Source organism: Chrysemys picta, unplaced genomic scaffold, assembly GCF_011386835.1.
Source record: "Chrysemys picta bellii isolate R12L10 unplaced genomic scaffold, ASM1138683v2 scaf4, whole genome shotgun sequence".
NCBI classification, from domain to species: Eukaryota; Metazoa; Chordata; order Testudines; family Emydidae; genus Chrysemys; species Chrysemys picta.
Window position 1 is genome coordinate 766,967 of NW_027052711.1, and position 5,104 is coordinate 772,070.

The following is a 5,104-nucleotide window of genomic DNA, read 5'->3' on the forward strand; positions in this document are numbered from 1 at the left end:
TGTACCTCCTCCTTCCAGCCAGCCTCATATACCTCCTCCTTCCAGCCAGCCAGCCTCATGTACCGCCTCCTTCCAGCTATCCAGCCTCATGTACCGCCTCCTTCCAGCCAGCCAGCCTCATGTACCTCCTCCTTCCAGCCAGCCTCATGTACCGCCTCCTTCCAGCCAGCCAGCCTCATGTACCGCCTCCTTCCAGCTATCCAGCCTCATGTACCTCCTCCTTCCAGCCAGCCAGCCTCATGTACCGCCTCCTTCCAGCCAGCCACCCTCATGTACCGCCTCCTTCCAGCCAGCCAGCCTCATGTACCGCCTCCTTCCAGCCAGCCAGCCTCATGTGCCTCCTCCTTCCATCCAGCCAGCCTCATGTACCGCCTCCTTCCATCCAGCCAGCCTCATGTACCGCCTCCTTCCATCCAGCCAGCCTCATGTACCGCCTCCTTCCAGCCAGCCAGCCTCATGTACCTCCTCCTTCCAGCCAGCCAGCCTCATGTACCGCCTCCTTCCAGCCAGCCAGCCTCATGTACCGCCTCCTTCCAGCCAGCCAGCCTCATGTACCGCCTCCTTCTAGCCAGCCAGCCTCATGTACCGCCTCCTTCTAGCCAGCCAGCCTCATATACCGCCTCCTTCCAGCCAGCCAGCCTCATGTACCTCCTCCTTCCAGCCAGCCAGCCTCATGTACCGCCTCCTTCCAGCCAGCCAGCCTCATGTACCGCCTCCTTCCAGCCAGCCAGCCTCATGTGCCTCCTCCTTCCAGCCAGCCAGCCTCATGTACCGCCTCCTTCCAGCCAGCCAGCCTCATGTACCGCCTCCTTCCAGCCAGCCAGCCTCATGTACCGCCTCCTTCCATCCAGCCAGCCTCATATACCGCCTCCTTCCAGCCAGCCAGCCTCATGTACCTCCTCCTTCCAGCCAGCCTCATGTACCGCCTCCTCCCAGCCAGCCAGCCTCACGTACCTCCTCCTTCCAGCCAGCCAGCCTCATGTGCCGCCTCCTTCCAGCCAGCCTCATGTACCGCCTCCTTCCAGCCAGCCAGCCTCATGTACCGCCTCCTTCCAGCCAGCCAACCTCATGTACCGCCTCCTTCTAGCCAGCCAGCCTCATATACCGCCTCCTTCCAGCCAGCCAGCCTCATGTACCTCCTCCTTCCAGCCAGCCAGCCTCATGTGCCGCCTCCTTCCAGCCAGCCTCATGTACCGCCTCCTTCCAGCCAGCCAGCCTCATGTACCGCCTCCTTCCAGCCAGCCAGCCTCATGTACCGCCTCCTTCCAGCCAGCCAGCCTCACGTACCGCCTCCTTCCAGCCAGCCAGCCTCATGTACCGCCTCCTTCCAGCCAGCCAGCCTCATGTACCGCCTCCTTCCACCCAGCCAGCCTCATGTACCTCCTCCTTCCAGCCAGCCAGCCTCATGTACCGCCTCCTTCTAGCCAGCCAGCCTCATGTACCTCCTCCTTCCAGCCAGCCAGCCTCATGTACCGCCTCCTTCCAGCCAGCCAGCCTCATGTACCGCCTCCTTCCAGCCAGCCAGCCTCATGTACCGCCTCCTTCCAGCCAGCCAGCCTCATGTACCGCCTCCTTCTAGCCAGCCAGCCTCATATACCGCCTCCTTCCAGCCAGCCAGCCTCATGTACCTCCTCCTTCCAGCCAGCCAGCCTCATGTACCGCCTCCTTCCAGCCAGCCAGCCTCATGTGCCTCCTCCTTCCAGCCAGCCAGCCTCATGTACCGCCTCCTTCCAGCCAGCCAGCCTCATGTACCGCCTCCTTCCAGCCAGCCAGCCTCATGTACCTCCTCCTTCCAGCCAGCCTCATGTACCGCCTCCTTCCAGCCAGCCAGCCTCATGTACCGCCTCCTTCCAGCTATCCAGCCTCATGTACCTCCTCCTTCCAGCCAGCCAGCCTCATGTACCGCCTCCTTCCAGCCAGCCACCCTCATGTACCGCCTCCTTCCATCCAGCCAGCCTCATGTACCGCCTCCTTCCATCCAGCCAGCCTCATGTACCGCCTCCTTCCATCCAGCCAGCCTCATGTACCTCCTCCTTCCAGCCAGCCAGCCTCATGTACCGCCTCCTTCCAGCCAGCCAGCCTCATGTACCTCCTCCTTCCAGCCAGCCAGCCTCATGTACCGCCTCCTTCCAGCCAGCCAGCCTCATGTACCGCCTCCTTCCAGCCAGCCAGCCTCATGTACCGCCTCCTTCCATCCAGCCAGCCTCATGTACCTCCTCCTTCCAGCCAGCCAGCCTCATGTACCGCCTCCTTCCAGCCAGCCAGCCTCATGTACCTCCTCCTTCCAGCCAGCCAGCCTCATGTACCGCCTCCTTCCAGCCAGCCAGCCTCATGTACCGCCTCCTTCCAGCCAGCCAGCCTCATGTACCGCCTCCTTCTAGCCAGCCAGCCTCATGTACCGCCTCCTTCCAGCCAGCCAGCCTCATGTACCTCCTCCTTCCAGCCAGCCAGCCTCATGTACCGCCTCCTTCCAGCCAGCCAGCCTCATGTACCGCCTCCTTCCAGCCAGCCAGCCTCATGTACTGCCTCCTTCCAGCCAGCCTCATGTACCGCCTCCTTCCAGCCAGCCAGCCTCATGTGCCTCCTCCTTCCAGCCAGCCAGCCTCATGTACCGCCTCCTTCCATCCAGCCAGCCTCATGTACCTCCTCCTTCCAGCCAGCCAGCCTCATGTACCGCCTCCTTCCAGCCAGCCAGCCTCACGTGCCGCCTCCTTCCAGCCAGCCAGCCTCATGTACCGCCTCCTTCCATCCAGCCAGCCTCATATACCGCCTCCTTCCAGCCAGCCAGCCTCATGTACCTCCTCCTTCCAGCCAGCCTCATGTACCGCCTCCTTCCAGCCAGCCAGCCTCACGTACCTCCTCCTTCCAGCCAGCCAGGCTCATGTGCCGCGTCCTTCCAGCCAGCCTCATGTACCGCCTCCTTCCAGCCAGCCAGCCTCATGTACCGCCTCCTTCCAGCCAGCCAGCCTCATGTACCGCCTCCTTCTAGCCAGACAGCCTCATATACCGCCTCCTTCCAGCCAGCCAGCCTCATGTACCTCCTCCTTCCAGCCAGCCAGCCTCATGTGCCGCCTCCTTCCAGCCAGCCTCATGTATCTCCTCCTTCCATCCAGCCAGCCTCATATACCTCCTCCTTCCAACCAGCCAGCCTCATATACCGCCTCCTTCCAGCCAGCCAGCCTCATGTACCGCCTCCTTCCAGCCAGCCAGCCTCAGGTACCGCCTCCTTCCAGCCAGCCAGCCTCATATACCTCCTTCTTCCAGCCGGCCAGCCTCATGTACCTCCTCCTTCCAGCGGGCCGGCCTCATGTACCTCCTCCTTCCAGCCGGCCAGCCTCATGTACCGCCTCCTTCCAGCCAGCCAGCCTCATGTACCGCCTCCTTCCAGCTATCCAGGCTCATGTACCGCCTCCTTCCAGCCAGCCAGCCTCATGTACCTCCTCCTTCCATCCAGCCAGCCTCATGTACCTCCTCCTTCCAGCCAGCCTCATATACCTCCTCCTTCCAGCCAGCCAGCCTCATGTACCGCCTCCTTCCAGCTATCCAGCCTCATGTACCGCCTCCTTCCAGCCAGCCAGCCTCATGTACCTCCTCCTTCCAGCCAGCCTCATGTACCGCCTCCTTCCAGCCAGCCAGCCTCATGTACCGCCTCCTTCCAGCTATCCAGCCTCATGTACCTCCTCCTTCCAGCCAGCCAGCCTCATGTACCGCCTCCTTCCAGCCAGCCACCCTCATGTACCGCCTCCTTCCAGCCAGCCAGCCTCATGTACCGCCTCCTTCCAGCCAGCCAGCCTCATGTGCCTCCTCCTTCCATCCAGCCAGCCTCATGTACCGCCTCCTTCCATCCAGCCAGCCTCATGTACCGCCTCCTTCCAGCCAGCCAGCCTCATGTACCTCCTCTTTCCAGCCAGCCAGCCTCATGTACCGCCTCCTTCCAGCCAGCCAGCCTCATGTACCGCCTCCTTCCAGCCAGCCAGCCTCATGTACCGCCTCCTTCTAGCCAGCCAGCCTCATGTACCGCCTCCTTCTAGCCAGCCAGCCTCAGGTACCGCCTCCTTCCAGCCAGCCAGCCTCATGTACCTCCTCCTTCCAGCCAGCCAGCCTCATGTACCGCCTCCTTCCAGCCAGCCAGCCTCATGTACCGCCTCCTTCCAGCCAGCCAGCCTCATGTGCCTCCTCCTTCCAGCCAGCCAGCCTCATGTACCGCCTCCTTCCAGCCAGCCAGCCTCATGTACCGCCTCCTTCCAGCCAGCCAGCCTCATGTACCGCCTCCTTCCATCCAGCCAGCCTCATATACCGCCTCCTTCCAGCCAGCCAGCCTCATGTACCTCCTCCTTCCAGCCAGCCTCATGTACCGCCTCCTTCCAGCCAGCCAGCCTCACGTACCTCCTCCTTACAGCCAGCCAGCCTCATGTGCCGCCTCCTTCCAGCCAGCCTCATGTACCGCCTCCTTCCAGCCAGCCAGCCTCATGTACCGCCTCCTTCCAGCCAGCCAGCCTCATGTACCGCCTCCTTCCATCCAGCCAGCCTCATATACCGCCTCCTTCCAGCCAGCCAGCCTCATGTACCTCCTCCTTCCAGCCAGCCTCATGTACCGCCTCCTTCCAGCCAGCCAGCCTCACGTACCTCCTCCTTCCAGCCAGCCAGCCTCATGTGCCGCCTCCTTCCAGCCAGCCTCATGTACCGCCTCCTTCCAGCCAGCCAGCCTCATGTACCGCCTCCTTCCAGCCAGCCAACCTCATGTACCGCCTCCTTCTAGCCAGCCAGCCTCATATACCGCCTTCTTCCAGCCAGCCAGCCTCATGTACCTCCTCCTTCCAGCCAGCCAGCCTCATGTGCCGCCTCCTTCCAGCCAGCCTCATGTACCGCCTCCTTCCAGCCAGCCAGCCTCATGTACCGCCTCCTTCCAGCCAGCCAGCCTCATGTACCGCCTCCTTCCAGCCAGCCAGCCTCACGTACCGCCTCCTTCCAGCCAGCCAGCCTCATGTACCGCCTCCTTCCAGCCAGCCAGCCTCATGTACCGCCTCCTTCCACCCAGCCAGCCTCATGTACCTCCTCCTTCCAGCCAGCCAGCCTCATGTACCGCCTCCTTCTAGCCAGCCAG